This window comes from Macrobrachium rosenbergii, chromosome 8 (assembly GCF_040412425.1).
Source record: "Macrobrachium rosenbergii isolate ZJJX-2024 chromosome 8, ASM4041242v1, whole genome shotgun sequence".
Classification (NCBI taxonomy): Eukaryota; Metazoa; Arthropoda; class Malacostraca; order Decapoda; family Palaemonidae; genus Macrobrachium; species Macrobrachium rosenbergii.
This window is the reverse complement of record NC_089748.1, coordinates 68,961,194-68,984,512: the sequence shown is the minus strand read 5'-3', so window position 1 is coordinate 68,984,512 and position 23,319 is coordinate 68,961,194. Positions and strand designations below refer to the sequence as shown.

General features: G+C 36.5%; 1 protein-coding gene and 1 long non-coding RNA gene across 4 annotated transcripts in view; one reads left to right on the top strand and one right to left on the bottom strand.

Moving 5' to 3' along the window:
• LOC136840956 (leucine-rich repeat neuronal protein 3-like) overlaps nucleotides 1-23,319 on the top strand; it is a 389,337-nt gene that overhangs the window by 340,005 nt on the left and 26,013 nt on the right. The window lies entirely within an intron of this gene.
• LOC136840955 (uncharacterized) lies at nucleotides 16,226-22,077 on the bottom strand. Of its 2 annotated transcripts, none has more exons than XR_010853797.1 (3): nucleotides 21,905-22,076; nucleotides 21,572-21,653; nucleotides 16,226-17,827 (listed from the first exon to the last, which is right to left on the bottom strand). It is a non-coding gene; the product is annotated as an uncharacterized lncRNA (long non-coding RNA). The 2 variants fall into 2 exon arrangements; XR_010853798.1 differs by having other exon boundaries at nucleotides 17,467-17,804; nucleotides 21,905-22,077.

Genomic DNA, 23,319 nt, shown 5'->3' with positions numbered 1-23,319 from the left:
TATCTACTACAGAATCCAAGGGCAAACAGTCACTGCAAACCATAAAGGATGATTGTAATCTATTCTCACGCCTCTTCATATCATGCCAGAACAGACAGTGTGATTTAAATGAATTCTTTCAACATGAAAATCAAAATTGCCCACCATCACTGGAACAGAATGGAGAGATGCATCAGGGCACCACGTCACAGCTGCTGCCTCTACTAGAACAGCTTGCATCAGACATCCCTGACAAAGAGCCTACCGCTGATGTTATCATAATGGATGGTACAGTTCTTATAAATGCTCTGAGACTAACCAAGGGGTCTACATTTGAGTCTTATGCTAAAGAAGAAGTCCTATCCAAGATTCAGAAGCACATACAGAAGTACAAGCAAAACACACATTGTATCTGATGTGTATAGGACAGACAGTATGAGAGCATAAACAAACAAAAAAAACAGGAGTTCCTGGCAATTGCAATTGGGCCAGCTTCCTCAGGAATGACGACAACAAACTGAACTATTTGCAGATTTGGCAAACACAATCATTTCATCTCAAGCAAATGATACACCATGCATAATTGTCACTAAAGTGGATGCTGCACTTTGTAGCAAAGCTGAACAAGACACTGCTGACCTACAAGGCTGCACTCACGAAGAGGCAGATACTAGAGTCCTTTTACATGCTGCATATGCTGCAAAGCATGAAGATATCTCAAGTCCAATCATATGTAGTACAGACACTGACATTGTCATCATAGCAGTATCTAGCATAGAAAAAACTGGTTTGGACAAACTATGGATTAAATTTAGTAGAGGAAGAGACATGAGGTGGATACCTATCCATGAAAATGCAGCAGCCATGGGACCAAAAGCCTCAGCCTTTCCCTTTTTCCATGCATTTAACGGGTGTGATACGGTGTCTGCCTTTCATGAAAAGGGGAAGAAGTCTGCATGGCAAACATGGACTGTGTTTCAGCATGCCACACCCACCTTCACCAAACTAAGTTCAACACCAGCAGCTGTAGAAGATGAAGACCTGCAAATTATTGAAGAGTTCGTGGTGCTAATGTACGACAGAAGCAATTTGTATAAAAATGTAAATGAGGTTAGACTTGATCTCTTTGCAAGAAATCAAAGAGATTATGATTGCATTCCCTATACAAGGGCTGCTCTTAGAGAGCATTGCAAGAGAGCTGCCTTTCAAGCAGGGCACATTTGATGCCAGTCTTTAGTATGTTATCCAGTTTTTGCCCAGTCCAAGACACTGGGGATGGCAACAGATTGATGGCACCTGGTTTCCATATTGGACAGATTTGCCAATATTAGCAAAATCTTGCCAAGAACTGAATAGGTGTGGCTGCAAAAGGAATGCCATGGCAGGTGCAAGTGCTACAAATCTGACTTAGCTGCATAGCTCTCTGCAGCTGCACTTGCTAAAACTAATTGATACACAAAACATATTGGTTTCTCTCAGGAGATACATACTTTTTATCTTTGGCGGTCATTTTGGAAATATGGTGTTCATATGGTGGCCATATTGGAAAGATGGGTTCACTTTATCTCTTCATGACAGTAAGAATGCCAAAATACAAATTCTCAATTATTATATGGACAGTATGCAACTTTTATAGGTTTATGAAATGAAAATATTTGAAGTATACAGCAAATTTGCCGCCATTTTGGAAAAGTGTCAGCCATCTTGGAAATAGCCAAATATTGAGTTGGCCGGAGGTTGATTTTGATTTACGAGGATAATAAGAGTTCTCATGCCAAACCTGTTGCTTGTATCACCATTTGCACTTTTTTCCCATTATTCCGCTCCACCAAAACAGTTAAGAGGCTATGGATTAACAGTTACTGACTGTCCAGTGCAGGTTCTAAAGTTAGCCAATATTCCGTGGCGAATATGAACCACTATACTGTGCATGAGTTTGTGTGTGTGTGTGTGTGTGTGTGTGTGTGTGTGTTCTCCATAAGCTGGTCTTGAATACCACTTTAAGACACCGCCACATTTATTGAATCCGTTAAAATAACCTTTCATATGATTAATGCTCATATTAAAATCTTCCATCTAAAGAATTAGAATGTAGAAATTATATTAGAACATTGGGAAAAACGTTATAAGTGACGCATTAGAATTTAGTCTAAGCTGATCTTAACCCTCGTGAACGAATTCAGTGAGACTATTAGAGGACCTGGATAGCAAGTCTAACTCTAAGTCTGAATTCTTCAAACTGCGACTTGAAGCAAAATTTTGATAAAAGAAGGGAAAAGAGGAGGAAGGTCAAAGAGGAGATGCCGATAAATATTCTGGCTCTCTTCCACATTCTACCAGACCAATATAGACGAGACAGTTTCAGTTCCCAAAAAAGAATTTGATTGCTGAATGACAGCTGTAAATTGCATTTTAAGGTGTTATAAGCTTGGGAGACATTCTACAGAACTGCTCGACATAAAACCTGTGACTGTCTAAAGGCATGAATATATCAGTAATTCATATTTTTTTTTTAACAATGGTAACTGGTTGATGCTTCTGGGATGATTCTGCAACTTTATTCGTATACTGTGAGAGAGATAGCGAAAAGAGAGAGAGAGTTTATACCAACGACTGGCGAAAGTTACACGAGAGTCGTAAAAATTTGATTTTTGGAGTCGCTCTCCTCAAAGATTCTCTCACACGTAAAACGGAATGAAACTGTCAGCGCTAAGAGGCAGAGCAATCAACCACACTTTCTCGAGTTCGCTCTGACGTTGAAAGAAGCTGATGTCAGCACACAATGAAAGGATTTTGAAGTGAGGCTCGCGAATTTTCTACCTGGGAGTGAAACTTCGCTACTTGATAAAAAGATGGAGGCTAAAGTAACTGATACATCGAGTGAAATTTTGCGTTTTATCTTTATCAAATCATAACAAAGGATCCATAAATAGAAGATGTGACTGAATTATAATTTCGTATCTAATTTGACTTCGATATCGAGGAAATCCCGTCATACAGAATACGACGAAGATTCTGTTACATCAAAGATAATTTTTTTTTAATTTAGGCCTATCCATTCCCTAATGACTTATAGCTGATATTAAACCATGAATATAGTAAGTACGCCGTCACATGCCATCATTTCATCAACTCTTGTACAAACAACTAGCTTTTTGATTTACGGTATGCAAGAAATCAATAATATATGAAGATACCGAATAGCCAGTTTCCTTTGAGATGCTTATATATAAACTAATCAAGTACTTTACACCTATGTCCAGAATTCTCTCTTTCTCTCCCGTAAAGTGCATGATTAGTTTATATGTAAACATATATTTTCTACATCTCCCTTAAGCACAACACTATAAATCTATTTCTTATTCAGTTTTTCTGTGTAAATACGTGAAAATCCATAGCTCTGAATGAGAGTATTCGTGTCATGTTTACGAATAATGCTGAACTGCTTTTGAATAAGGATGAGAAGCTAAAGAACTCACAGAGAATCGTGATGAGATTAGCATATGAATTTCTGTGCCCTAAAAAGTTTCATCATTTCGTTGAAAAGATGAAAAATGAAAGAGAAAATACGAGAAAAATAAAGAAGTTCGAAAAAAACCGGCTCTCCCATCAGCAGTCGACTGAAGTCTCGTAGCGACAAAATGGGAGCTTTCACCACAAGATGAAAAGCTTTCCGGGCAAGTGAAGCCCGCCAATGGGCGCGATCCGAAATCTCTCTTTTGTCAGAAGACTCGAAGATGAATATTACCGACGCTCTTCTTTTGAAGCTGGAAGTCACACTCGCGTGTGTGTATTTGTGTGTATACATACACATACACACACATATGTATATATATAAAATATATGTATAATGCATATGTATGTATGCATGTATGTGTGTATGTATGTATGTATGTATGTATGTATGCATCGTCCCTTTTTTGGGCAGGGTCGAATACGCATTTATTTTTTCTTTTTTTTTGTTATTTGCATCGACGGCGGCTTTATCACTGACTTTCTGTTTCAGCTATGTATCAAGTCTCTCTCTCATCCATATACCCTAGATCGTGACAGAGACAAACTTGATACTTTGCTGAAACAAGACGTCAGTGATAGAATCACCGTCGATGCAGATAACTCGTAAAATTTAAAAATACAAATTCAACACTTTGCTCAAAAAGGGACGGCATATATATATATATATATATATATATATATATATATATATATATATATATATATATATATATATATATATATATATATATATATTTTATGTATATATATATATATACACACACACACACATATATATATATATATATATATATATATATATATATATATATATATATATATATATATATGTGTGTGTGTGTGTTTGTGTGCATGTGTGATGGGCTGATAAATATAGATTTTTCCTTTTTTCCACAATGACACGAAGACGATTATAATACTACTGAATAGGTGGAGGGATAGTTTATGATGATGAGGTTTGATGTGATAATAACCCCTTGTGTGCAACATAACGTGCAACGAAAATTATCCCTTAGACTTCGTCTTAAGAAAAAAACAAATGAAAGAGAACAAAAGAAAACTGTGCTTCGATATCGAAGAAAGCAACAGAACAGTTTAACCCAAATTGCAGAAAGCAGTAATGGCAAATGATGAGGTTCTAAAATTAATGCTCGTACTTTCCACTAATCCATCCGCAGATCCCATTTAATCATATTTCAAAAAAAATATATATTATTTTTTTTACATGACGCCAGTTCCAGTTGGAAACTGACAGCACCGCTCCAGGCTAGAGTGAAGGGCTTGCAACAGGTTACACATATAAGCGTTTAATACTTCCCCATGTAAACAACGCCGTTATCAGCACAAACAACGCCACCACACTCCCAGCCAGTAGAGCTGTGGGGGTTGGTCCTGTCGGGGTGGACCTTAGGACCCTGAGGGAGATGAGAACGCCTTTGGGGATGGAAGGGTCTGGTCCCTGGAGGAAGGATAGCCGGGTCGGTGACAGGATATTGCGTCGTTTCCACGATGTGTGAAATACGTTGAATACTTATCGAGGGATTCTATAAAAGAAGGAGTTGGCACCTCGTGTTTGCGAGAGATACGGGGAATGGGGGCTGCGCTGAAATGGAATTTTCTCGCTTCCCACCTCATTCGATTTCTCTTGTTTCCGGTGACATTAAATTTTCCTTGGTCTCGATGCATGTCTGTTTTTTTTTTTTTTTTTTTTTCTGGTACGATTATGTGAGGTTTACCCGTGGAAAAATAGGCCGACTGGAGTGGTATTTGACGAGCAAGAGCCCGTGCAGGCATAAAGTCAGCTTCATTAAACAACCACATCGACAGCCGAGATATTATTCACTAAAACCAAGACAAAGATGTTAGAAAATAAACCCTACTAAAAATCTTATGAATTAAAATGGTGAATCATTACAGCCTATGACGCTGTAAGAAAAATTGAAATATTTGAATCAAATAAAAGATGTGCATAACGCTGAATTCTATTCTCGCTTCAGCCAGCCCCAACCAAATTTGCTCCGGAAAACGAATGAAATCTGTAGTGAAAATTCTGTTTAGGATAACACGACGTCACCTCCACGGCGAGGCCCATTACCACTAAATTAAAACCTGCCGAGGCGTTAAACTAATTAGCGAAAGAGAAAGAAGGAAGCGTCCCTTGCCCTGCAAGCGATGAGAAATGGAAGTTCATTTCTGGATGTGAATTAGTAACAATCATCTCTGTGGGAGTAATTGCCTTGCTTACTCTTTGTTTTACCAGAGTTTTTTTTTTATATCGTAATTATTTCTGAGATATTTTCCGGCATGGGTCGCTTTTCATAGCTAATTCGATTTCAAGAATTATCGGAAGTTACTTGGTTCTGTTTAATCTTTGCCCTCTCCGTATAATAGAGATATAACCGGTAAGTCGTTTCAGGTCAGTCTTCGAGGTCAAATTGGCTCTTAAATGCATCCAAAACTTTAAGAAAAATGTAAACCAACTTAACCCAACATAACACAACATACAGGAATTGGCGCAGCTTCACATAACAGATCAGTGAAAAAACCGCCTTCGACTTAAAAATCCGTCTGAGATATTTTTATTTAAAGGGTAAAATAAAAATAAAGAGTTTTTCCAGTTCATTTATTTCATCGTTACTTCCCTTCAACTCTCGAAAATTGTTGTTGTTACCGTTTTGTGGCGAAACTTATGGTATCGATGTCGCGGGGCAATTTGCCTCAAAAGTTATGGCTCTCATAAACCTCAAACCTTGGCAATATCGTTGCAATAACTATGTAGGAAGACAGGTTTTTCTTAAGAAATTTAACCCGTGGTGTCAAAACCTCCTCGTTCCTGTAGGTTTATATTTCTTCCAAGGCAATTCTACATTAAATGATTAAAACAGAATACAAAACTATTTTAAATCTGGAATTTTCCCAATATTTCTCCCTTTGGGAACTGTGGGATGAAAGTCGGCATAAAGAATTATATATAGTACATACATACACTCACACATACATATATACATATACATATAAATATATATAAATACACACACACACACACATATATATATATATATATATATATATATATATATATATATATATATATATATATATATATATATGCACGTGTACGAATATACAGTATATGTGAAAGGAACCTTCAGAAAAGTTTTAGATTATTGCACAAAGAAAAAGCAGAAGGGATAAGCCAATTTTCATGTTAAACTGGCATTTTAAAACCCATAAAATCATTCGTGTCGCTAAAGACCTTTTTCTACTTTTAAAGGCATTATTATAGCAAACATTTTGGTGTACCAATGGACTTCTTGCCATCATTCTTTGCTAATTTATACGTGGAATGCTATGAAACATTTCTTTCACCGGACATACAAGTACAGGAATGAAAGAGGTATAGATAAAATATACTTTTGCCGAAATCATAATAAAAAAGAAATCAGAACTAGATTCAATATGAAAACTCAAAGTTCCACAGGAAGTTGTTTGGAGAAATTCTCATGCATATAGCTGCTCCCTCTGTCATTTCAAAAACTATGATCAGGTGTACCAACAGGCCTCTAAACGCCCTGAATTATTATGACTAAGATTGTTTTAAGTTGAAATGAGCCGCATGAAAACTTTTCTTAATTTGGGCTGCCCAGACCACAGAGTAAACAATGCTATCTACAATGCTAAAGAGCAACACTGAAAAATTTCGAACGAGATCTAAGAAAAACTCACAAATTCTTCCCTGGTTCAGAAGAATTCGACAAAAGAAAACAATGAGGGTAACAAGACTGTTTTCGGCTATTATGGATCAAGAACAGTTGCAAAAGGATACCAGAACGTGAGAACGACAAAGTCCAGAAACAACCAGAAATATGTGCATTGCCGCGAAATTTTTGCAGTAAATCCAGTGTGTGAGAAAAAGAGAGAGACCTAACAACGAGATTATCTGACCATAAGTGAGCCGTCAATTATAGTGAAGTCAACAGTGTGACAGTAATCTACTGTTGGAATGAAAATCATCTCAATAATGAAACTAAAAGCAGAAAGAGTAGTAGTTAAAGCAAAGAAACAACGAAGAGAAGAGCCATTAAAGGAGTGATCATTATCAGCATCCTCAATATATGACAATAAAGAGGAAACGAATCCCTAACCACTTTCCTATCATCAACAGAAAAAAAAATCTGAAGATTAGATTGCAGAGGGAGTCCAGGGGTTCAATAATGCGACCCATTCCCCAAACCCCTGCCACAGGGACAGGACCGCCACCACGGGTTACTGATCCATCAACTGGGATTAACATCTCACATCCACCCCAACCGAATGGAAGGTGGTCCACAAGACCTCATGATAAAACAATACACCTTTAGACCCTCTAAAGATAAAGTGTCTTCCCGAAACCTGAGGGACCTTGGCTGTAGTTATGTGTACCATTTAATACGGGTATAATATTATACAATATGCAAACGAAAATAAACGGACAAACATTATCTTACTTCATTCCCTCTGAACGTGCAACGTATGCTCAAGTATTTTAATTTTATTTTGAAGTTTTCAAAGAATGTAAGCTTAATGTGAATGATAATTTATTATTTTCAAAAAATATCTGAATCAATAAATAAAAGTGATTTCAGGGAAATTACGTAACGTAATTAAAATACAATTAGAAGATACGACGGTTCCCCGCTGTATCTCCCCTGCATAGTTTCCATTAACATGCAAGACATTCCTTAACTGCCCTTTTAGTTTCGAAAAACCCTTATACTCCGTATTATCCAATAAAATAAAATTACTCCACACATAGCTATTCAGTGATATGAAGTAATACAATACGAGGATGTCATTTGTTGCCTTGAAACCCATTGCATTTTCAGTCTGAGTTTAATTTACTGGGGGCGATTTGGAATGAGTTGGAAAGATGAAAGGGCTCATGTGAATACAGCCTCTATTACCGATTCCTGAAATTCTCAGTTCAAAGAGACATTCAACATGTTGACGATCGTTTCCCGTCTCTTTGTTCCCAATACCCGGAAATCATTCAAGTCGCGAAGCGGTGACCTTTTTGTTCCATTGTTGGTCACACATTCCGGGAACAACATTCGCTCGCTTACATATAAGTAGATGAATATATGTGTATACATTTACATCATATCATATTTGTCTGTTTGTAACTTCTATCACGTAAATAACAGGCCGATATAAAATATAAGCAAAGTATGTCGCCAAGAGGAAAATGGAACAACGAAGTGAAAGGTTTTTTTCTTTTACTCTAAATTTAGCCTTTTAAAGCTTCTAAAATACCTTGAAGACGTAAGATCATGTGCTCTATTGTTTTACCTCGCTAATAGCTACAGGGTGTTTTGAAATTAGAGGCTCCCCCTCTACAGCATAAACTAAAATTGATATGGACAAAAACAAAAGTAATTCAGAACAGGTATTTATTTAAGTTTCTCTCTGAGCATTAAATATTTTGTGTGGCCTCCATCTGCCAGTACCACAGCCTGCATTCTTGAGGGGTATGATTTCAGCAAATCACAAAAAAGCTGAGACTCAAACTCCATTTCCCTGAGCACTTTGGTCACCTCTCTTTGCAGGTCATCGAGGCTTGGTATACCATCATAGTTCACTGTGCGTGCTTCAACACGATCCTTTAAGATACTACCAATGTTTTCACACACATTACGGTCGGAGAGCTACCTGGAAATTCACTTGATGAGAAGAAATTGATACCACTGTTTCGAAGCAGCTTCTGTGTCTGAAGAGCCTTGAAACATAGTGCCTTATCATGCAAAAATGTAACTTCTTCAACAGATAACATTTTCAGGATCTTTGAGGAAAGGGAATACTCCACCAGTAAGCACAGTTTTCTCTGAAGTATTCGCCATTCCATGACTGTCCTTTTTCTTTGATTATCCACATTAACCGTTTGGCTGTGAAACAGAGAAAAATTCCCAAACATTCAAGAAATTTCACAACTTGGCGATAGCGCACGTCATTGCTGATATCATCCAACTTTGCAGCCCAAATGATGTCATTTTTATGATTTGGTTTCCTGACTGTGTAAATGAAGAATTCATCTGATGCGGCAACATGGAGAAAGTCACCTTCATCCCAATCTTTAAGAAATGAACCACAAAACCATGCATGGTCTTCTCTCTGTTGCTGAATGATGTTGGGCTTGCTGATAACATGAAATGGTTTGATACCAGATTTTTTCAACTCACGATATACAGCACTATAACTTCTCTTCTTTCCCCTTTTTGTTTCTAGTTCAAGCGCCAATTTGCGTAAAGACTTTCTTGGTCTACCCACTGCCTCAGCTATGATGTCTTTTGACTCCTGAGAAAGGACTTCAGGCCTTCCAAGATTCTCACTCTTTTCGCGATGACATTCATATGGATTTTTGTTCCAGTTTCTTTTAACAAAGGAATCATCTTTTTTAATGTATTTAGCTATCCAGGAATGTGAAATGAAGGATGCACCAGCATCCCTGGCCTCTCTGAAGGTTATAGCCTGGATTTGGTCAATCCATCTGATTTCCTCCGAGTCGTTAGTCATGGCTGTATCTAACTCCGTCACTCAGTCTGAAAATAGAAGAAATGTAAAATGAAAAATAGCTTAACAGAAACTTAAAATAATGTACTTAGAGATAGGCTATAGCAGAAAACTTCATAACTTTCCATTTGTTCTGCGGAAGGGGGCTCTAATTTTGAAACACAGTATATATATATATATATATATATATGTATATATATATATATATATATATATATATATATATATATATATATATATGTGTGTGTGTGTGTATATATATATGAAATTTTTATCACACTGTGATTTATATACAATCATGAAGCTACAAATGTCGTTTAATATCCAATTCACGCTACTTCGGGAATATCCCCGATGGGGAATTATCACCGAAGGAGAATTTATAACTGATAAATGGATAGGCACTGCCGGATCTCGATCCCTCGACACAAATTACCTTCCAACGACTCCAGTCAACGGTCTACCCACTGAGCCATCAAGATGGCCCGGTGGGTGGACCAATCCATTTATCACTTATAAATTCCCCTTTGGTGTTAATTCCCCATCGGGGATAATCCCCAAGTAGTGTGAATTGGATATGAAACGACATTTGTAGCTTCATGATTTGTATATATATATATATATATATATATATATATATATATATATATTATACATATGTATATATACACACATATATATATATATATATATATATATATATATATATATATATATATATATATATATATATATATATATATATTATACATATATTATATATACACACACACACATATATATATATATATATATATATATATATATATATATATATATATATATATATATATATATATATATGAGAGAGAGAGAGAGAGAGAGAGAGAGAGAGAGAGAGAGAGAGAGAGAGAGAGAGAGAGAGAGAGAAACGTTTGTATCATATCTACGCTAGCATCACATGCTCGACATCGTTTCATTAGCAGCAAGTAAATTGAGTCATTTAGACAAATTGGTCTTATGGTCAAACTATTCCCGTTACATGGCTTAAAACTCGTGATAAAGGTGAGTCTGCTTAAACGGCATCATAAAATGTATTCATTGCAAGTGTTATAAGTACAATGACTTTCCTGGACATTTGCACTTTGTTAATTCGGTATCCATTAATCCTAATCCCCCTTTATTTTATTTAATGTTTACTTTTACCGGTGGTACGAAGTCTGTAGTTATGCATTTAATCAGTCTGTAGTTATGCATTTAATCAAACACATTAAATTATCATGGATGGGCCTAGAGAACTAATACCATGAAGACGACGTAACTTCAAAATTTGACCCCGCTTTATTTTTTTGTGAAGTGTACTTTCTTATAGTAGGTCGTTTCAGGTCGTTTTCTTATGAAAATCATTTGTTTATAAATAAATGTTTAAAAATATCAACAGGACATCATAAATCATGCTCTCTTTATTGCAAAAGTGCATCTTTTCCAAATCTTCATTTCATCTTCGCGATTTCAGAACCGAAATGTTATGGTTCTGAAACTCAAAACTATTTTTTTTCAAATATGACACGGTTACAATTACAAGTCGGTTCTAGTAGTTGGGTGCTTCCTGTAACTGGCAAAAGCCTAATCATTCGGTATGTAAATATATCAAAACATGAAAAATGGTCTGAACCGCAATAAAGTTGGCCAGTAAAAATTTCACCGAGCCTTGTCTTTCTCCTTTGCATAAAACAGACTCCGTCGCCTAAAATAACAATGCAGCTTTTAAATACTTACCTCCCTATTATGATAGCTGTATTTCCCGCCTGACCCGGGAAATACAGCTGTCATGATAGAGAAGTAAGATTCATTTTAAAAATATATTCCACAAAGCTTTTGGTGTCAGTGAGCAAGGTGATTAACAATAACCGTGGCGTGATAGTAACGTCACTAATGATCGCTCACACAGGAATGTTGAAGCTGGGAAGAGTTCAGCAAGTAAAAACAAATAACTGCATGGAAGTGTTGAAAGTACTCAAACTGATGTTTTGGTCAATAATAATATTGCTCGAAATGTCTCTACTTTGTTGGATGGTGTACTGAAATAAAAGGAACAACCTGATGACGCTCTTAAAAATAATATTCTTTTGTTTGTTAGAGATTTTATGGAAACCTGAGTTAACAATGGCGCCACCTAAACTTGAATGTTTATCATGGAATGTAAACAGTCTACAGAAAAGGTCTACTGATGTTCACTCGTATGTTTTATGTTTTATCCTGCAAGAGGAAGGAATCGATATTGATGTAATAATTCTGAGCAAGAGGTTAACTACTTTTATTAGAACAAATCAATTAGCTGCGGTTATGGTACAAAAATTTTTTCATTTACCATGAAGGATGGATATCAAAATTTAACGTCTATATTCATTCTAACAGGAAAAAATTTAGTTAGATTGATGTCAAAAAAAGTTCTTTTGAATAATATGCTGAATTCCAATTTCCATGGATAATGGTAACAAAGATTATAAGAGAGCAGATGGGATATGAAGCAGGTTGTAGATCATTTTGGAATCTGTGTAAAAAACAAATTTCTGGAAAAAATATATCTGAGAACACAGTAAAAGGTTAATTGATGACAAGATTATAAGAGAGCAGAGGGATATGGTAAGGAAGAAAATAAATTTTTCGATGACCTCCTCAGTGTTACTGATGATACTCTGCATACGATTAAAGAAAGTTATACGAGAGCCTGGTGCAAAAATAAGTATCATGATGATAAAGTTGTGCAAAGCTGGAATAGACTGTTAAGGAAAGCACAATGGAAATGGGGTCTAAATCCGTATGATGATCAAAATAGGGAAACTATGATCCAAATAGCTGAAGGAACGTCAGAAACAAGAAAAGTAGTAAGAGAGAATTATTGAGAATTTAATAAAATCTCTAGGTAGTTTGTGGAATGAGGTTAACAAGGCAAGAGGAATTAAATGATGAATTAATGAAAAAGTTGGCTGATACTTCTACTTTTAAAAGCTTTCCTTAAACACCTGGGCATGTTTGAAAAACAGGTCGCCTAAAGGCAGCGTTTGGTGGAAACGCAAGCAGGAATAAGAGATGAGTCTTGTATACCCTTTACTAGAAATGAGTTGTTGTGTGCTATCAAGCGAGGAAAGTCTACTGCCCCAGGTATGGATGGAGTAACATATAATTGTTTAATTGCAATTGATGATAGTCAGCTGTTGGACTAAATTAATTTGTCATGTGCAAATGGCAGATTACCTATAAAATGGAAGATAGCTTTAAGATTCAAGTTCCTAAAAGTATTGGAGAGTATCGGCCTATATCTCTGACATACTGCTTTTGCAAATTAATGGGAAGACTTTTTGGAGAACAGCTATCTGATAATTTGTTTGGTTTTAGAAAAAATAAAAGTACAACGGATTGTGTTATTAAAGTACTAAACAAAAGCAGGGCCAGATGTGGGACTTTTGTAGAACTTGAGGCTGCCTTTGATAGGGCAAATGGTGAGGTAATCCTAGAAGAACTGGCAAATAAAGGAGTGAAGGTTTTATTGTTAAAGTGGCTACGGAGCTATCCAACTGGAAGGAAAGCCAAAATGTGGTTCCAGGGTCATGAATCTAATGTTACTGGAGTTGAGTACAACCACAAGGTGGAGTATTAAGCGCCCTACTTTGTTTAATGTATTGGACAAAATTGCAAGCCACACATTTCCAAGAGGTACTGGTATTGTAATTTATGCTGATGATATTCTTATACAATGTCATTCTAAAGGCCTGTCAGGACCAAGGTCTAGAGAATGTATTCTCTAGACCTTGGTCAGGACGAGCGAGCCTGATCGGCAGGCAAACACTGTTCCCATAACCCGTTCCACTATACTGACCAACCGAGTGCGGAGCTAGAACGATGCGATTGACTGGTAACGATGCTTCAGAAGCGAGAGAAAATATAAACGGCTGGAAGTGCCCGAAGTGCATGCCCGCTAGTGTGGACAGGCCATTATGCTACTTTGTCATTAACAATGGCGGAGCTGCAAAACTTGTCTGCGTTATGGGTTTGGTTCTAAATGAAAATAAGACCAACATACATACTTGTAGACATAGTTCTTTTTTTTATTTAATGGGAAGGTATTAGAGATAGTCGACAGTTATAAGTATCTCGAAATGTATGTAATTCTGAAAAAGACCATGTTCGAGATAAACTACGTTTGCCTGGCGAGACTTAAACCATTACAAGTGCTAACAAACAGGGGTAACGGAGCAGGCATTCCGGTTTTAAGGATGGTTTACATTAGTACGGTGTGCTCAGTATCGATTATGCAGCGCTTGTTTGGTAAGCTATTCGGAGAAGGAACTGAAGAAATTAGAGGTTATCCAAAACAAAGCCATGCGTGTCATACTGGGATGTACACCAGGATAAAATTAATGAGAATGGAATTAGACTTGCCTAGCGTAGTTTACCTTATTCGAGAAATTGTCTCTTGCTGTTGTTCGAATGATAAGAGGGGAAAGAAGTATGGGAATAATAATTGCCAAGTTATCAGGAAGGTTTCATGCTCCAATTCGAGCTAACAGCTATTCACGGAAACTGTATAACATTGTTATGATTACAAATACAGTATCATATCCTAATGAGTTAATGTTCTTACCATTGTTATGTAATTTACCAAGATGTAATGTTTTTCATGTTTATTGTGATGGGTCTGTTAATGCAGTGAAGGTTGGATGTGGAGTTCTCATACGAGAATTTGGTGATAATACATTTACTGATGAGATAGTTTCTAAACGAGTGCAGGATAATAGCTCTACAATAACAGCCGAGTTACGTGCGATTCACGAAGGACTGAAAATTGTCGCAGGTAAAGAGCAAGACGTGTATATTTTTGTGGAGTACCAGAGTGCTTTGCTTGCACTGAATTGTAAAGATCCTTCTAATGCTGATTTGGTATACCAATGTAAGGCTTTGATTTATGAGATAGAACGAAGTGGTTTTTATGTCAAATTTTGCTAGATACCTTCTCATATGGGTAATACTTCAATGAAGTTGCTGACAAATTAGCGAAAGATGGAACATGTAAAACCTCTGTTGTTACTGTTGGTATTGTTAGTTTTCGTCAAATAAAGAGCCATGAGACATGATTTTAGCAGGCGGTAGTAATAGCACGAGGCATTATTTGCATTTATCTTTTAATACCCATTTATAATGAGGTTAAGGTTAGGAAATGAGCATTCTTGGGAATATGTTGGTGATGGTAATCATTTTTCATGTAAATTATGTGACGAGCCAAACTCACATACATTGACATTATGTATTGTACTGTACTCAACTTTGAGAATTTAGGGATAGAAGTGTTGACGCAGTTCCAGAGCAGGGGTGTTATTTTTTTAATAATATGAACTCTGAAGAAATTACCCAATTTCTATTGGAATAAGTAATTTTGGAAGGTGAATGATTTAAAATATTTTGGAGGGTGTACCAGCACGATGATACACCCCATTAGATGTATACATGTAATATGTCAAATCTTTTAAATTGAATTGAACTGTAGAAAATTCGTCTGGCCCTCCGTTGGAGATGTTCACAACCAAGAAAAATGTTAAAAACACGTCGATGGCTTTTCGCACACATCACAAACGACTTAATGGTAGTCCTAACCAGTGCTTCATATGATTATCCAGCATTTGCCAAAGATCGTTCGCCACTTAAGATTTAGGGTCTTTCTCAACCTGTTTGAGAAATATATTTGATAATTTGCCGACGTGCGTTCATAGCAAATTTTACAGTGGTATGGGGGCACCCTTAGGCAATACGGTTCCCCATCTGCGTTTGGACATACCATGCGTGCAGCGAAGGATACTAGGTGAAACGGTTCACAACAGTGAAATTACTATAAGAATTCAAGCCCTTCATTTATTTTTTTTCTTAATTCTCATCCACTCAATACATTTTTCAACATGAGTATATTCTTTTGAAACAGGCATTGAAAAGTTAATGTATTTTTGGCTTATGGGTGTATCATATCTGCAGTATTTATGACATACAGTACTTGACGTTTCACTGAAATATCCGCTCACGAATTTGTGCCATTGCAATTTTTTGGACTCACTGAGCAACGGCAAGCTGCCACGAACGATTACACATTTGAATAATTCATCATGTCCTCCAGTCTCATACAAACTCAGCTTTGAGGTGCCTCCAATAAACTATAGAATTTGCAAAATGTTTAATTCAGGTTTGCAACGCTGAATACAGGCGTTCACCATATTCATTTGGATGACTGGTTAGTTTTGTGCAACTTCTAGTATTACAGGTTACAAAACATTTAGAAAAAAAATTCGACAACATTCCATCTTCATTCTTTTTTGGGGTCTATAAAACTATAGACCTTGGGAACAGCAGTTCGAGATTCAGATCTTTGAAGTGTCCGAAAACTATGTATATTCGACATTTCAATAACAATACGGTGACAATCTTACGAAGAGCACTCCAGTTCCTCGCTGTTACACGAAACAAAACTAATATTAAAGTTGGCAGGACAGATTTCACTATCATCGATTTTCCTTGTAATGACAATTATGGAACGCGTAATTTCTAAAAACCTATTGCTTTCAAAGCAGTCAATCCTTTCGGCTAAAATCCAATCCATGTACTAGTTTATGAAATACTCCACAACGTTCTAAATCTGTCTACTTCCCCTAACTGTCAAATAATACATGCGTTTAACTCAAATCTGCTTTCCGTTTGGCACTTACATGCATTTCAATTTACTGAAACTTTCTAGGACCTCGGAAAAATTCTGGATGGTATTTTTCTATGAATTCCATCAATATTTTTTACTTTCCTTAAAACATAATTTGAGAGCAATCCCTTTTCAACAGGGGACAGTACTAGTACAACCAATGCCCTCTAATTTGTCAACAGCCCTGTTACAAAGTTAAGTCCTCCTTTCAATGACACCTAGTTTCATTATTTATCGTGCCTAGTTAAAGATAAAACATAGTATGAAACCAGATTCGGCATTTTTTTTTCAGCCGATAACATCACCGTAAACAACAACTAATGCAATGGTAAGTCAATACTCAACTACATTAAAGACTTCCATTTACCTTGTTAACCTCTTTGTTCCATTTACCTTCTTACCCTGTCTTGGGTTAAATTTAACAGTCTCTTCGATTATCTTTCATAAATCAGCCTCATTTGGCATTTGTAATTCTACTGAAAAGTCCTGGGGTTAGAACATTTATAATAAACGAGACCATCTTTAAACTCGATTCCAGTCTCTAGAATTTTAACGTGGAAAACTAAATTCCCTAAGACTAATCATACAAGTCTTAAGCAAATAACTGCAGGATCGATAAGATCTCATTGAACAAAGCCTTGTTGAACAGTCATTAAAACGTCTGAACCACCTGGATGAAGCTTTAGACAGTTATTTTCAAAAAGTTATGCTTTATTCTGTAAGTTATGCTTTATTCTACAAATCATACAAAAGGATCGGATCGAATCATCACATTTACAAGTAATTATTCCAAACACTTAAAGCACTGAAGCTAATTATTCTTGCAGAATGAATAGAATATGAAATGTAGGCCCCGGGCCAAGCGCTGGCTATTCACGTAGGAACACACTAAAAAATGTTGAAATTCTGCTTTCTTGCATCTGTAGTCACCTCTGTATTCAAAGCATTCCTGCAATGTCTTGTCAGCTTAAACGCGTCCACCAGTCATCATTACTGCTTCAGAGATTTCATGTAACCCAGTAGCTTTTCCAAGCAAGGACCATTTGCTCTAGTAAAAAAAAAAAAATTCTCCTGCAATATAAAGTAAAACATTACCTCACCTGCATTCCCAAAGTGAATATTCCACAATATCTTGTTGAAAATCAAGGAGCAAAACATTTCGGTTAAAACTGTTTTAAGTAATTACAATCCTCAAGTGCCACATGGCTTTCCTGAACCATCTGTGCTGCACTTAAGTGATTTTTCCTTTACATAGTATAATTTAGTCCCCTACTGGGGACCCTACCCTAGCTCTGACAAAAAGTCAACCTGTAATGCACAGGTACAACTGCATAACGGAAAGTTAACTTAAAATCAAACTTAGTATTTTATGACAATTAAGCGGTTATTTTAAATATAATATAGGCTGACCATGAGTGATAAGTTCTGGTGAAAAAACATGTTCAAAGTTCAATGCCATGAGCACAGGTGAATCATGAAGCTCTCGAAAAATAAACTTTGTGCTTACGCACGCAAAAATTACCAAATGCTGTTACAAAATTAAACTCCATTTAGCATGCTTACGCGCGCAAAAATTACCAAATGCTGTTACATAATTAAACTCCATTTAGCATTGTTAAAACCAATTCATAATCACTGTAGCTTTCCCATTCAGACAGTGCTTACCCACGGAATAGTTAAAAACTAATTTTTTAAATATCTGATCCTTAGCGGTAGTGCTGCTCACCATGAACCCCGTATTAAATATGCAAGCTGTTTTGAAGGAAATTTCGTAAAATTAGAAAGTTGGCAAGTTAGTAGACTGAAACCATAATTCTTAGAACAAAAGCTCCTTGAACAATGAAAGCCTCAAGTCGACAGTAGTACTGAAGGGGTATTGAAGGAAAGTACGAGACAACTATTTCTTATTATGAATGACGGAAAAGTTAAGACAAAAATTTTCATAGAAATTGTCTTAAAAAAAAGTGCATCAAGAGTTCAAAAAGACCGGCGAAGAGCTTTGTATGCAATATGGAAAATTATACAAACCAAAGAAGTTCAAAAGATGATTACATGGTGAATTTTGAGAATGGAAATTTGCCTTAGCAGCAAGTATGGTAAGAACCATTGCACGAGATACAAGGAAAAATGAATTTCAATTGGCTAGCTCAAGAGATTATTCTGGAGCTCGAACAACACTTTCTCGAGTAGAAGACTCGAGAAGATAATCAATTGATTGTGTTTTCAGTGGATTTTGTTGCCCAAACTTAATTATGCAAATTTTTAAGTACTGTTAATGAACATCACTTAACATGGCATTCAGGTATCTGGAAAGAGTAATTTCAATGGCTCTACAAACTAGTAGAGATACCTCCAGAACCTGCAAGCTACTGAAGTTAAACAACGCTTAATGATAATTCGGACGACCAGAGGAAAAAATATACAATTTAAGGAAATCCCAAAATACCCAATTCGATTCAAGAAGTATTAGTATGCCAGCATACTTTTTCTTGCAACAAACAGAACCTCTATAATTATAGAGAAAAACCAGACAGTAACCTAATATAACCTGGCATGGCCAAAGTAATGTCATAGCTTCCTCTGAGACAGGGTCAACAAAACCTTACTACACAGGTATTCATATTTACGATCGTACATGGGTTACATACAACCTGGATAAAAGTGTGGAACTGTTAAGTGGAATTGGAATTTAAATAAGTTTATGCCAAAGGCTAAGTGCTGGTACCTGAGGTCAATTCAGCGCTGAAAGGGAAATTAAGGATAAGTTTTAAAGGTGTAACAAAAGGAAAACCCAGTTCAACTACAAAATTGTTAAAAGTGGGTACAAAAATGCGGAAGAAACATAACACGAGCGGAGGTACAGTAAAAAGAATGAAAGAGGTTGCAGCTAGGAGTCGAAGGGACGCTGCTAAGAACCCAAAGTCATGCCTATAGTGCACCTTGAGGTAAAATTATGGCACCACCCCCATGGGAGGGGTACACACGTGGTTATGTTTTAGTTTGCTTTAACTTATTCACTTCCTATTGAACTTAAAAGTGCTAGTTTTTGCGTAAAACTGAGGCAAAAAACAACCTTTGTTGTAAAAAGGAAATTTGGTTTTTTACTTTTGAGTATTGTCTAAAATGGAAACAAGACTATAAGCAAGTTACTTCCAGGCCTTAATACAACGCCACAGATAACCCCAAATGGGGAATTTTGAGTTTCACTTTGAATAAAAATGAGGATCCACAATGGAAAACCATGTTTGGCCGGAGCAAGTACCACCTGAAGCTTATACACGACATGGTTACTGTCATATGGCCTAGCATAGTGGTTAGTCAGTACTCCAATGCAGCCTAACCTTGGCAGCACTGTCCTTGCCTAGGAAGGAGAGCTTGGCTCACTTCCTGGACCACTAACCAACAAACTAATTTAAGCAGCAGTAACCTGGACAAGTGATGGCAGATGAACTGTCATAAGTGAACAAAGTATCTTTCAAGAGAAAAGTAACTTTAATCCTTCTCAGCAGCTAAAAAAAAAAAAGTTAATCCTCAGCCGCTAAAAAACTTTAGAGCTCAGTTGCTCGAAGGCAGGGTCTGTGCAGAACACTCATGCACAGTAAGATTATTCCTACGAAGTTAAGACAATTCACTATGTCCTTCAGCACCTTAAGTGAAAGTGTATGGAGGAATCTCCAAAAGATACTGCCACTTTAAGGCATGGTAAAAACTGGGTTGAGGTATTTGTGTTAAATATAAACCATACTTTCAAACTTAATTAATACAGAAGAGTAATTACCGCCTGAAAGAGAATAAATATTAGTTTTTTAAACTCCCATGAACCTGTACATAGAAGGTCCTAAGACCTTCCATAAACATCATGGGAGCACCTCCATCCCAACAAGGGCACCGCCCCTGAAGGGGTGGAGGTTTTTTTTAAAAAACTCCCATGAACCTGTATATAGAAGGTCCTAAGACCTTCCATATACATCATGGGAGCACCTCCATCCCAACAAGGGCACCGCCCCTGAAGGGGTGGAGGTTTTTATTAAAAAACTCCCATGAACCTGTATATAGAAGGTCCTAAGACCTTCTATATACATCATGGAAGCACCTCCATCCCAACAAGGGCACCGCCCCTGAAAGGGTGGAGGTTAGAGTATGCTGGTGAACATTGACAGGTGGTATGAAAATACGAAATTGGTTTATCTACCAAGCCGTGCCTAACTATAGAATGTCAGAATTTGTAACTCTCCTAACCGTTGCTTACACTCGCAGGGATACCTTTATGCACACACCCTCACACAAACTAATCGCCTAAACCTTCCACAAAATGCATTTACACATCTAGGCTTACTTCACAAATACATCCTTTAACACTTCCAACTAAATCCACTAAGTTATACTCTCCTCCCAGCTGGCCTTACTATTCTTACAATCTTAAAATATCCATAATTCAGTTCTTTTTACAACCCATTTTACTACCCATTTAAACTCCACTTCAGACCACGTCATCTTTCATGCCACGAAAGTATTGCTTCCTATAACTGAATACCTTACTCGGAAAAATTTTACTTTTGAAAAACTTGCTTCCACTCAGTAATTACAACAACCTCACTCAAAAACACTTGAGCTAAAATTTAATGGAACTTGGGTTAACCCATATTTTAGTACTCGTCTCACTTCTGCATAGATTAACATTCATCATCGACCCACCATGTCCAGATTTAATTCAAAACTTTGTAACCAACACAAACAAGACCGGTCACAAAGAATCCAGCACACCTTTACCATCAGTTTTTAACAGATTTTAACAGATTGGGTTGAGTAGCTTACCTTGAGCCTTGGGTGCCATTTAATGGCTGGTAGTCTAAAAGGATTCCGTCGAGAAATGTGGATGCTAAGAGGCGTTAAACATCTGAAAAAAAGATTCCTTAAATTGCGAAACTAAACACAAATGCGACAATTTAAAAATAAACGCACAGAAAAGGCAAGGATAAGTAGTAATTGCGAAAGCAGTTTATAAAAGCTAATTACCAGAATATAGTAAAGACTACAAAGTTAACAATACTTTGTTGGAAAATAAGAACATTTCATAACGAACTCTTGAAGAGATAACTTTCACAAACTTTAAAATCGTTTTACATTGTGTTATGCCACTTGGCCTACCTTCCACGAACTTCCGTTATATGCGGCGATACCATGCAGCAGTCCTTGCCCAAATATCTTACTGGCGGCGTTGTCAATTTATAAACGAAAACGAATATTTCACTATTGACAAATACCACAAAATTCTCAAGATAAAAGCCGACGACCGTTTGAAAGGAAACAAAGAATCCGCCGCGAATATGTTTTGGTCTCACTTCAACACAAGGATGATGAATTGCGCCAAACACGTTCCTCTGCCAAGGACCCTAAAGTACGCCCCAAAACATTTCATATTCTATTCAGATATGTCATTTCATATGAGCGTGTTTACGCACTTATTTCATCTTACAGTTGCGGTCTCATTTTCCGTTCGTTTTAAAGTTTTTTTTGTGAAACGAAAAAAAAAAAAACTAAAGTATAACAAAACACTCATCGGAGCTGGCGATTGGCGAAAAACATTCACTTTTTACCGTTATTAATTTTTCTATCATGACCGTTATTAAGAAATATGATAAGTATATGTGTACTGCAAAGCTCTGCGCATTATATGTACTGTATATCATTAAAAGCAATCAAAATGCTTATCAACCACAAAGCAAACTATTTGAGAATGTATGAACCTGAAGTTAATTTTCATGCTTGATTTTCAAATTGATCACATCGCTTCTTTGTTTACATTCGTTTCGTTTCCCTCGTATTTTGGCGTCTTTGCTGTGAGTAAACTACCAAGAATCTTATTACCCATTGCTTTACCGTATGAATCCTGGTCAGGATTACTATGTAAGCTACTGACGCAAACAGCTGATGTAATTGCAAGTAAGGTCGAATCTGCAAATTCAGTATCAATTACAGAACTTGTTGATATATTTTTACCCTGTGTTACACAGAAATATTAATGCAAAATAAAATTTGGGGATACTTGCTCATTTATTATTTGTAAATATTTCGTGACATTTATTTTTTTTAAATTATGCTTTCATGGCGACTTACAGCGGTTTATATAATCAAGTGAAGAATATTGGAAAATGTGTTATTAACATGCATACTACATATTACGTACATAATTTTTTTTTTTTTTTACATTTTTCCTGAACACATTTTCTTTCAAATGTTCTGATTACTTGGAGTTATTCAAATAATCCAGCCACAGTAGCATGAGATAAGGCATTCAAGATCATTAAAAAAATTCACGAAGAAACCTTCATGTAATAAAGGATTCTTTTGATGGAGGGGCTAAGACTGATATAGTTAAGCTAAACAAGCTCGGTTTGCAAGAAAGGTAGTGTTAATGGACTTTTCCTCAGGCACTGACAAAACTCTCTTTAAAGAGACGCAGGTTAAATTACTCAGGAAACATTTAAGAGAGCCAGATCAACAAATTATATCTCGTTTTTAAAGATATTCGTGACCCTTTTTCCTAAATTCAGTATATTTTC